Below are 12938 nucleotides of genomic sequence, written 5' to 3' on the forward strand. Positions count from 1 at the left end.
AATTTGGTCGTGCTCCTGGGACAGAGATTAACCACTCAGCCGTGGCACTGAGAGCCCAGATAAAGGAATCAGATTAGTGTCAGGTCCCCGGAGACGGAGGCAGAATTCAGAATCTGCCAAACGGACAGGCATAAATCAATAAAGAAGTCAGATGTAAATTTAATATGCTAAACACTCAAAATTCCTAACTATGAAATTAAAATCTGCTTGTATTAGTATGCAGAACACTTTTATATCATTATTCTCAAAGGAAAGTAACTGTTCAAAATACATTTGTTCCAGGAAATGCTTTCCAATCATTCTCTACTATACCAGTTGTGAAATGTCTCCCCAACTTGTATGTTTCATAATGTATAGGGGAAAATCACAAGATTACAATATCAGCAACCACATCAATGCTTTTGCAATCTTAAATTGAAGCAAGTGTTAATTTTTATCATTTAATAGTAACTGAACTATTTTTTTTTTCCATGAAGAAATTTTCTTAAATTTTATTTATTTATTTTTTCGAGAAAATAATGCCAGGATTAAAATTTCCTCGAAATATTTAATTCATGACCAGATCATTATCTGTTGTCTTTTAAACACAGTGAAGTATATACTTAGTAATAAATGTCAATTCTACAACTTTTGAAGACCTATTTTAAACTATGTGCAAAAAATGGAGCCCTACCATGTTTTCATTTGGTTACATTTGTGAAGCCTTTAATGATCTCAAGCTAGAGATGGTAAAAATTTTGGTTTCCCTAACACATGTTAAAATTTAAATTCTGTTACAAATATGACACAAATAAATACGATCTCCGAATAAACATACTCATTCCAAATGCCTGATACGGTACCTGGTGTGATGTGATACATACCGGTTCCTGGTATGTGCTTAATAAGTGTTTCTTAAAAGTGAAATTATCTTCTAGAAGTAAAACAAAGATGAGGACGGTGGCAATTGGGAAAAAACTGTGTGCAGAAATGTATGGTTTGTGTGCATATTAATTAGTATGTCCAATGGGTAGAGCATTTTAGACAGCTGTCGAAAACCAAAGGAAATAGGATCCTACATCTCCCTTTACATTTGGGGAGCTAGGAAGTCAATCTTAAGTCCCAAAAAAGGAAATGGTAAAACTCAGGTTTGGGGACTATAAACTCATGGTTAACTAACAGACATCACTTTCTCTATTAAGCGTATGTATATGTGTGTGTGTGTGTGTGTGTCTGTGTGTGTGTGCGTGCACACAATTATCTGATAATAATCACCTAAAACATATAAGCACTTATCATCCTAATAACAGGCCTACAGTCTATTTCCTCCTTATAGGGGATTCTTGGGAAAGAAAGAAAGGGAGGACCTGATCAAACCCCCTCATAAAAGACGCCAAGGACGGTCCACTAATGGCGCTGGGAGGTGGGAGAGTCCTTGCCTGTGGAATGGTCTTAGTGGAATGTCTACTCAATCTAGGTTAACGGGTTATTGACAGCAGACGATCCGTAACAAAAGGGCTCCTTTTGTGCAGGTGATGCATTAATTTTTAAGCAAAGCCACCGACAGAACTGAGGCTTTCCCTGTCCAATCAGAGCTGCACGGCTGTACCCCATCAGTATCTGCGCTAATCAGAGCAGCTCCATTCTGACCAATCAGGACAGTGCTTTTTGGACCAGGCAAGTTGTGAGGATTTCGAGTCCTCATTTCCCGAGGAGAGACTAATCAGAGACCGGGGACGGGAACTTCTGTCTGTACAAGTCAGCTCCCCTCTGGCTGGATGGCCTCCGTTTACAAGGACTGGGGACCTCAGGCTGCATTTCCCTGGCGGGAGCTGAAACATGAAGATGAAACACGGGACATCTCGCTGGAGCAGGCTGGAGCAGAACAGGGCGGGAGTGCACCGGGTCGGAGCAGGCGGAGCAGGCGGAGCAGGCCGGAGCAGAGCCTCTAGCAGAGAGGGGCCTGGCCCCGGGCCGCCCGCAGCCCTGCTGTCCCGCAGCTCTGCTGTCCCTCAGCCCTGCTGCTTCGTGGCTGAGCTGTTCCACAGCTTGCTGTTGTCGTAGCTGTGCTGTATCCCAGTTGAGCTGTTCGCACTGAGTAAAGTTTCTTTGTCACTGCACCCCAAATTGAGGATTCCTGTTGATGTTGAATTGATAGCAACAACCATCACTTGACATATATTACTCGACTTCTCAGAGGAAAAAAAAAAAAGATTCTTTATCTGTGAACTTATGATTGCTTCTTTCTCCAGGACATAGAACTGCCAGCTGTGCTAAATTTCTCTGCACACGTGTCTTTTGTTAACTAAGGAACAAATACTGCTCCGGGATTTCTTACCCGCTGTGAACTGTTTCAAGGGCAGCACACAAGTCCACATCTACCGGAGCAGCCATTCTTTGCTCTTTACTGAGATGTGAAGGGACCCCGGGCAGAACTCAGTGCGAACACGCAGCCCTCTTTCCTCAGCGTCTTGTCGGATGATTCACTTCTCTCTCCATTTGTACACAAACTAGACTTAAGTATGGCTGAAAGGGGAAAATGAAACGAGAAAGGAATTCTGCTCCAAACAGCACAAAACTCAGGAGGGCAATGTGGGGAGCCACAGAGCTGTAGCAAACGGACGCAAACATCTTCTGATTCTACTAAGTGCAGAGTGTTCTCTAGTGTTTCCAATCACTGGAGAACAAAGCAGCTCTAGTTCAGGCCCCACCTTTGCTGGCTTTCAAACGTCGCTATTAGACAACACAGAGTGTCAGGTCCAGTCAGACTTGTAGGAATCCTAGATCTACCAGCTTGCTACCAAGTATTACTATTAATTCGAAGGGCATAGGCAAATGCAAAAACGAAGTCATGGAGAAGTCCCAGGCCAACACTGCAGGCTCCCTTTCTTCTTCCATCACTAGTTGCTTTACTTAAAAATTAACATGTGATAGTCAGCTGGATACATCACTTGCACAAAAGTGGCCCTTTCGCTATGGATCGTCTGCTTTCAACATCCCATCGACCTAGATTGGCTGTGAACATTCTGCTAAGAGCATTCCATAGAGTAGGACTCGCCCACTGCCAAGTGCCATTAAGGGGCCGTCACCGGCAGTTTTGCAGTGAGATTTGACCCTGCTGTCCCTTTCCTTCTTCCCCAGGAATCCCCTATAGAGAGGAAACAGACTCTAGGCTCCAGCTAACGCTAGTCTTTCCAACCATAGAATCTCTTTACTTTTCACAAGTTCGAAGTTTTCGTTCTTTTCTTATTGTAAAATAACAGACATAATGATTTTGAAAATTGCAGGAAATATTAAATAAGCGAAAAAAACCTTTCTTATTGTAAAATATACAGACATAATGATTTTCTTCTTGTAAAATATACAGACGTAATGATTTTGAAAATTGCAGGCAATATTGAAAAATAAGAAGCGAAAAAAACCTCGCAGTTCTACATCTAAGGATAATTGGTAACATGTGACTTCTAAAACATGTATGTGGCTGTGTATAACTTTGCTGTTTACTCACAACTATATCATCGGCATTTTCCATTTATTTACCATTTATCGTAAGCATTTTTCAAAGTTCCCATGCGAATTTTCGTTGTGTGGCGCTCCAGAGTACAGCTATGCCTTCATCTATCTGATAAAATTTAGGTGGTTTTCAAAAAACTTGTACATATAACTTTTAATGTAACTCTTTAATGAAGAGTTTTCAATCATATATCTTTGGAGACATCTATTACTTTTATTTGATCAATCTCTATATGAAATATGCACAACGAATGGCTTTAAATTAAATATTTTAGAATATTTTTATAAATTCACATTTCCACAAGAATACGGCTGTGCCATTTCCTTATAGCTATTTTATAATCATATATTATTTTGGAAATACATAAACACTAGAGTGTTAATATTATGCTATTTTCCATTTATTTAGTAGCATGGTCAAGTATTTTAAATATACAATTTTATTCTTATGTTTAAAGAACGTGAATGATTATTTTATTCATGGCCTCTTCTACATTTTCCTTAAAGATACTTCAGTATTTTCATACCGATTAGAAGTAATATTTCATTTTTAATAATAAATATTAAATGGTAATAAGTAATATTTTTAATATTGTTTGTCTTTAAAATAGTATATTTAATTTAAAAGTGCATGGTTTTAATTAATTGTATATAATTATATATGGCATATTTATATAATAACTAATATATCTAAAAGTTGTGAATATATTATATATTTTATATGATATTTGATTATATTTTATACAAAATATTAAATATATAATATGTATGCACTGGTATATTTATATATATATTTAATAGTTAATGAGCATTATCAATTCTATATTAAATATATTGCTTTGAAAAAATTTTGCAGTAGTTGTCAACTTCTTCAGCTGCTGTTTGGTTGTATACATGCATTTTTAAGGTTTTATATATTTAAAAATATAATTTTATACTTTCTTCCTATAAATTTATTTTTTCAATAATTCCAATTCATATAGCTTTTAAACACATTATAATTTTCTTTAATCGTATATCTTTGATTCATTCTTCATAATGCTATTAATTCTTCAAAAATAATTTGACTGATGGTTACTACAAAACATTTTCCCACTATCATTATAACGTAATCATTGGACAAGTCATTATCCCAATGCCGTAAGAGGTTGATGCTCAGTGTTATAACGTTTCCTTTTATTATATACTTGTGTTCGTTCCTGACGTGTCTTCCTATTCCATCTTACTGTCTATTGGTATAGCAGGTCTGTAGTATGGATAATTGCTCTTAAGTTTTCCTATGACCCCCACCAGATGTTTTCTGTGGTGCGAGGCTGGAATAGAATGTAGAAGATATGGTAGGGGACTGAGTTCTCTAGAAAAACATATAGTCCTTAATAATCCAAGTGTCTGCAGCGGGAATGTCACCGCCTGTACCAGTCGCAAGTGAGGAACTGTGTTGATGCCACGGGATGTTCACCCTGTCACTGGATTTAGTTCTAGACACATTTCCTACAGGATGGCTACCGCATTTCATTGTTGAACACTTTCGGCTCCCTGATGAGACATGTTGAAGTGTGAAAATGTTCAATTATGACTGGGTAACAACATCGCTTGGATGAAATATTGTTAAACTGTGCAGCTGTTTAGTGTTCATTTTCCTTTCTCTCTGGACAGGGACTAGAATGAGAAGGCATTTCAGAAAAATGATTTAGAAAACGAATTCTTACCAAGACCGAAGACCTCATGAGTCAATTTCGCGCTGATCTGTTTAAAACTATTTCGCACCAAACGTTTCGTAACTTCTTTGCTTTGCAGATACTGTCCAAATTTGAGTTTCTGTGCAGCTGGCCTGTGCGGTTGGCTTTTTCTCCACTAAAGAGGGAAAATTAATCCCTTCGGGGAATTAATTTAGGTGGTGAAATACTACAAACATTGATACCGATGAAAATAGATTCAGGAGGAAATATCACGGATAGTAGTGAAAATGCCTTTCAATACGTAGCCCTGAACCTCTGAAACGCACATCACACCTCGATGCATATTTTGTTTCCTGAAATATCACTTACGAAGTCTACGATTCCTGCACGGATTTCATTAAGTATCTCGGCTGCGATTCTTTAGTTGATGGCAGTATTAAGTGCTTCTCATGCTGTGTTAGGAAGATTTCTGAAGTATTTTATTCTTTCTAGGTCATGGCAGATATGCATTTCTGACAGTGCAGACTGGCATTTTCTGGGGCATCTGTTCTGTAATTAGAGTTTTATTTGGGGTCAATTTTACTCAAGATTGGGAAGCAGATGAACTCTCTCCTTAAAAGTCTGCTGTTTGTTCCTCAAGCGTTAATCTGTCATCCTTCAGATACCCCCTGTCAGTGATCTCTGTGGAGTTGTGTGGAGTTTAACGACCAGGAAATCTAGGAATAAAAACTTGATGCAAACCATGACTATCATCCCTTTGATGTTTCTGAAGAGATTTGTTAGCAAGGGCAAATCTAGGTTATCTTTCTGATTGTTTGGCTGGGAGATCCAGCCAAACCTCCAAGACCCAGAGCCACCACCGTGGCTGGGAGAGATACAGCGAAGACCAATGCAGGGCACAGGACGAGAAACGAGGGAGGAAGACAGAGGGTAGAAAGTAAGGGAGAAAGAGAAACAGAGAGAGAGAGAAACAGGAATGGAGACAGAGATACAGCCAGATGAAACGAAGAGAGAGATGAGAGAGGGAGAGGGAGATGCAGCGTGATTTGACTTGGAGCTGCTTGGTGAGATGAAGCGAAAAAGATATTTGTCACTAGTCATTCTCATGGTCTTTAGCAAACTGTAATCACCCAGAATCAAATGCACAGCCCTCTGAGGTGAAGCCTGGGTGAGGGATAAGAAGCCCTGCATATCCTTGCTATTTCTTAGCCGTCAAGAGGGCTGCTGATGGTTGTAAAGATGCTGAGATGTTAAGAGGTTAGTCTCAGTGGCTGCGTGTTTACATGTGGTGACGTTTAAAAACACTAAAAAACTTAGGTTGAAATATTTTAAATATTGGCAAGAAAATTTCTTTTTCTGAAAAACGAATTGACGGATTGAAAATAAAATCTGATTTTTAATTTTTATGCCATTGTTCACATGGGGTCGTTTCTCATTTTTGACCAGTAGCTGGTTACCTCCATTAACTTGTCACCAAGATAGTTACTTCTACAGATATTGTGGGCAAATTATATATACATGCACATGTGTTGTGTGTGTGCACGGGAGCAAATAGGTTTGCAAAAGAGAAAAACATCCTGTCGCTTTCTTGCTACATCATTTGTTTGCACAGGGATAAAGGAAACACGTAAGATGGACCTGCGCGAGAGTCTAACGTTGTCTCCCTGGAAATTATTTTTGCATTTTAAATAGTTGCTTATGCATTAGTGATTTAATCTTTTTTGGCTCAGGAAAAAAAATGTTGAAATATAAAAAGACCAAAGTTTGTTTTATGAAATTTAGAAAAAAATGCATTGGGTGTTCTAGTTTATCAGAAAGGTAATATGTTTTTCTAATAGCTAATTGGACCCATTTGGATAATGTATATCTCTGAACCAATTAATCTGGTAGAGGAATTAGAAGTTTCAATGAATGCCCAGTTCTGGATCTATGGGTAGAATTAATAAAGTCATATATTATGAAATAAATTGTGGGAAGAAAAGTATTATCAAAGTATGTGTGCTGTCATCAGAATCAGGTAAATGGGTAATTGATGGCACGTATTGCAAATATCTCAACAAATGCATTGATAAAACCCTTGTTCCTGCCTTATCCATTTGCTCTTGCTAAAATCAGCAAAAAAAAAAAAAAAAAAAATGGTTTTTAGAGTGTCTAAAGATTGCCCAAAACAAAACAAAACAAAACAAAGCAAAACAAAAACCCACACACACACATAAAAATAAAGAGCAACAAACTTCCTTACCTGCACCTCCCCGTCTTTGATCCAACCCTTCTCCATCTGCCATGTGGGTGGCAGGTTCTATGTTTACTGAGATACAGCAAAAATACAAAAGCAACCAGGGAAAACCAGCACTTCCGAAAAGTGACCAAAATAAATGAATGTCCAAACCCTATTTTGACAATTCTATTATGCTTTCTGCCTTTAATATCACTCTTCCTCAGGGCGAGATGATAAATATTATGTCCATAAATTGCCATGTATTTCGATGTCCAAAGATGTGTCATTTACCAATCCACTGTTATGAGCCACCAGAAGAGAAGTCCACACAGCAAGAAAAGGATAGTTTATCATAAGAACAAAAAAATGGAGATAATTCAAAGTAAGTGTGCAGGTCCAATGACTAAAGACAGTGTTCGCTTAAATGTCTTCACATAGATTTTGTCGACCAAAGACTAACGCTCTACCAGTTTTAATATTGAAGACAGGCTTTGAAATTAATTGGCAAAATATTTTGGGACACATACCTGAGTATGTGGTTTGCATGAGACTGACATTAAAACTTCAGTGTGAAAGCTGGGAAAGCTAGTCTATGGCCACGCCACCCTGAACAAGCCCGATCTTGTCTGATCTCAGAAGCTAAGCAGGGTCGGGCCTGGTTAGTACTTGGATGGGAGACCACCTAGGAAGACCAGGTGCTATAGGCGTAAAAAATAAAAACTAAGGGATTGTAAGCTGGCAAGGTCCTCGCAATCTGTAAGGTCAACCGAGGGTTGCCTCACCTAAAAAAAAAATAATAATAAAATAAAATAAAAAAATGAATGAATGAATGAATGAATGAATGAATAAATCAAGCTGGGAAAGCTAACAGGAAAACTAGGATGAATTGTTCACGTTAAGTCAGAAGAAACTGGAGAATGGAATATATCACTATTCAAATAGATCAGTTGTCTAGAAACACACACCTCACCAAATGTACCAGTCTGTAGGATTTTATAGCTAAGTTTTCCAGACCTTAAGGAATAGTTACTCTTAATTGAATATAATTGTTTAAACAAAAGGAATTTAAGGAGGTATGCTTAACTCATTTTTTTTACGTATATAGTTGAAACTTGTATAACAGACCTGGAAAATGAGAGTATAAGAAATCATTAGACCAATTCCACTTTGAACATAAATGCAAACATCCTAATGACGTATTAGCTTGCTGAAGCCACAATGTATATAAAATATGTTAAATTCCTTATTATAAACAATGTTACAACAAATATAGCTCAGAGTATAACCTTATGTTCCTCAGTGAATGTATCTTTAGGATGACTATGTTGATATAGTATTGCCCAGCTACAGGAAGCACACATTTTAATTTGTACTACATATTGTCAAAGTGCCTGCATCTCAGCTTTCTTGGTTTACCATCAAAATACAAAACAGTGAAACTGTTTCCCAATAATCTCAAAACACTTGAGGTTAGCAGACATAAAAATTTTTGCCAATCTAATTTATGTTTTTCTTTAAATTCTAATATTGATCTTTTATATATTAATACTTTTCAAATTTATTTATTCTATTTCCTTTCTACATTTTGGTTGAGATCTTATGACAAAGCTGTATTGTTTGAAACCAGATTTTTCCTTAAGATTTTAAAGAACAATTAAATTTTATATAAACCGCATGTCACCTATAAAGGCCATACAATTTACTACTACAATAAGTAAAAATAAGTAATGTCATCTTAAAGTATTTATATTTAAAAAGACTCTAAATATTAAAATTTAGAGAAATCATTATACCTTAAACCAGGAAATAGTTGCCACTGTACATCAAAAATATTTGATGACAATTGGAATTTAACAATATAATCTTAATATATTTTTAAAGCTTTATTATTTTATTATTTTATTCAAGAAACACACAGATTTTAATGGGTTTATTCTGGGGTCATTTTTCATTGATTTTTGGGTTTACAAATGATAGCTTTTCATATAATTGCATTTTTCAACAGTAGATTGAGGGCATATTAAAAATAAATTTGAGATTTTCTATGTTCCCAATCATATTCTAAGCAATAATCTACATTATTCCTTTTTAATTAGAATAACTTTTATCATTTTTTCTTGTTTTCAACACTTACTGGGACTTATATTAACATACCAAAAAGAAGAGATAATGGGGCACATCTTTTCCACATATTTCTGATATTAAAGTTCCTCTAAGTTTATGAAGATGCTCTTTAGCAGGTTAAAGAAGTTCTTATCGATCAATATTTTCCTAAAAGTTTCTATCATCAATGGATGTTATATTTACTACACTTTCTCTACATCAATTGGGAGGACTTTGTTTTCCTTTTGTTTTTAATCCGTGTTCCAACATCGTCAACAGATAATTAACCAAGTGAGTCACGATGTATTAATTTTTGTACATCGCTGGGACTTTTGAGACGTCTGTTCATTGATGAGTACATGAGTCAGAAGAGTGCTGCTCATATCTCTGCTTGTTTGCTTTTTAAAGTCTAAACGATCTGTCTGCTGCATAATTTTGTTGTTAGACATTTAGATCCTGATGGAGGTAACCTCTAGCTCTAAGAGAGGTCAGGCAGAATCTAGGTTCACAATCACCCGAACGAGCTACGGATACAGAGCTGTGAATTAGATGTATAGGAGCATGCGAAACAGACCCCTCCAAAGCCTCTATTTTACTGCCCACCTGCATATAACCTTGACCCTGGTCAGAGACTAGTGTCCTCCCAACCAACGGAATCCAGGATCGGCCTCTATTTTCTCAATCACATTAGATATCACACTGGCCACTCCTTTTTGAGATCATCTTCACTGTTACTTTTTCTCACCAAGAAATGGTCTTCTATTCGTCCCCATAGTGGTATATACTAACAAGAATGTCTTTTTTTAGTCTTCCTTCTTTAAAGAATGCTCCTCTTAAAATCTATATATTTTAATAACAAAATCTGTACTGCAATGATCGTTTAGGATCCAGCGTTGAGATTTCTACCTGTAAAATTATGATATGGGATATCTATGGTTGGAATTTGAAAACGAAATAGAAGTAGTAGAAAAACTTATGTTCTAATTAATGCTAAGCTTATATGATTTATATGGTTACCATATATTTAGCACATAATAACCTAGTATATTAATAAAATTAGTAAAAGCAATTAAATACTCTTCATTAGATTTCTAAAGTGGTGTAACCCAGGCAAGCATTTACATACGGAACCGTACCTGGTCCTCCTTCTGGCCTTTCACCTTGTACACCTAAAGACCTCCTGCATGCCACGTCCTGCTCTGGGTCACTAGTGAGTGCATGCAAATGAGTCACAGTTTTCTTTCTGTAATCTTTCAACACTTTTACTGCAACGTTCGCTCTGTATGGGAAAAGGGGATTTTCCTGATGTTATTTGCAATTATTAGTGACATAGAAAGAGTGTCTTAGTGTTCGTACAGGACAGCCTCCTGGAATTCTGCATTACATCCTGTGCTCCAGGCGAAATAAAATGATTTCTCCTTCCAACTTGGAACGAGAAGGCAGTTTTTGGTCGATAAGTCAGATTCAGCTCTTCCGCAATATTCCTGTGAACATTACTAAGTAGCACATGTCAGGAGTTTATTGTTTAATCATGTTGTGTCTACATTCATGGAAACTTCATCCTAGTTATTTAGATAAAGACAACAAAATGATTAATAATAGCAAATCAAGAGAATGAATTGAATAGCCCACAGGATACAGGAAGCCTAGCATTTGCTTTTGCAAAAGATGGGCAGCATAGGCTTTGGGATTTATAGAGAAATGCTATGCCTATGCATAATCTGTCTCAAAATAATGTATTCCTATTTTCACAGATACGTTCCCTATATGCCTATTTTTGTGTAATGACTCACCTGTTTACATGCTTTCATTACCCCACTTTCAAATTCTGTTTTAGTGATCATAACATTTGTGCCATTCGCATTTCTCTGGGATCGATATTACAAACGTTTCTTGTTGATTTTTACTGAAAACGTTCTCCCGTGGACTGAAATGCCTCACAATTCTGTTTTTGATCACCGATTGCACTCACCACTTACGCTTCTCGGCTTCACAGCAAGTGTCCCCAAGTCACAGTTTAGCAAGTTGCTGTTCACAAAGATAAAATCGCTACAGTAAAAAAAGCTTTTCAAGAACCTACAGTTGTGCTGGAATCACAGCAGATTAAATGGCTTAACAAACACTGTTATAATCCTTCATTTTGTATTTTTCAAAAAAATGGGTCACAGAGCTCACCCCTCTTTTTCATCCACATTCACCTTCAGTCCCTATGCTTCCAATTTCCCTTTTAGTAAATTACTGGAAATTAACTAATATTAGGAAATGTTTATTCTTTTTCTACTCTCTCTTCTTTTCCTCTTGTTCCTTGTAATTTGCTTCTTAATTGCTACAAAACTTTTTGAAGGCGTATTGACAATATATAATAAATACTTCAAAAGATAGTATATGTTTCAGCTTAACAATTGGAGTTCTTAAATTTATGCTAAGAAAATGTTAGCAGCTGGTTTATATTAGCACTTTCCACTCCCCATATCCTGTCACAAAGGAAACAATCCCAGTGTTGATTAATATAAAAATAAATTAAAATTTTAAAAGACATAGCACATACAAAACAATGTATTGCTCATGTTTGCTTTAAAAATTGTGATGTGAACATGTATAAATACACACACACATAATACTCACATGTGAACATGTTCAATCTGTAGTGTTAATACAAATACAAAACTATCTTATTTAATTGTTAAAGAATATATTATATCTATACGATTACATACATATATGAACATACATACAGATAAGTATATAGAGTACACATATATAACTGTTAATATATAAAGGCTAGAAAACAACATATCTTTACATATTATTCTTGTGCTAAACTTTAAAAAATGTTCCAAGACACAGATGAAAGAAAATACCTACTTTATTTGGGTAGTTGCAGCGGGGGCATCCCAAACATGGTAAATTAAAGGGGTTTTATAGAAAAAGAAATAAAGTATAGATTATCGCCACAAATTTGTTTTACTTTAGTCAGTCAGGTATCGAAAGTTTCTTTTTCTTTGTGATTTGACTCCCGTAAGGCAGTTATGTTCCATTTTCAAATTGGTGACTCAAAGGAGGAATTTAGAGCTAGTGGGTTAAGAGCTCAATACCAGGAAGCAAGTGACAAGGAAAATGTGACAGTTCTCCACGTGTATATCACTTGGTTGTAGAACTGTAGAATTTCTATTATATGCTTTATATTTTTTAATTTCCTGAAAAGTCTTCAAAGTGAAAGTATGTATTTTACAATAAAAACATTTTAATAAAATCACGCATGTATTATTTTATCTGGAAAAAATTGATCTTGAAACCAAATTGGGCTAGTTCAGCGATGGAAAAGAGTTGTCTCGTCCCACAGAATGTGTGTGCAGGCTAAGCGTCCATGGCTAATACTGTGAAACTAATTGTAAACTTAAAAATAAAATTGATTTTTCCAAATAAAATAACAATTTTTATGCATT

At 36.1% G+C, this 12938-nt stretch overlaps 1 pseudogene; it reads left to right on the forward strand.

Annotated features, from left to right (window-relative positions):
* The first annotated feature begins 7977 nt into the window (after window positions 1-7977).
* Window positions 7978-8096, forward strand: LOC120592669 (uncharacterized; annotated as a pseudogene).
* The last annotated feature ends 4842 nt before the right edge of the window (window positions 8097-12938 follow it).

The sequence above is a fragment of the Pteropus medius genome, unplaced genomic scaffold, assembly GCF_902729225.1.
Source record: "Pteropus medius unplaced genomic scaffold, Ma_sr-lr_union100, whole genome shotgun sequence".
In the NCBI taxonomy this organism is placed as follows: Eukaryota; Metazoa; Chordata; class Mammalia; order Chiroptera; family Pteropodidae; genus Pteropus; species Pteropus medius.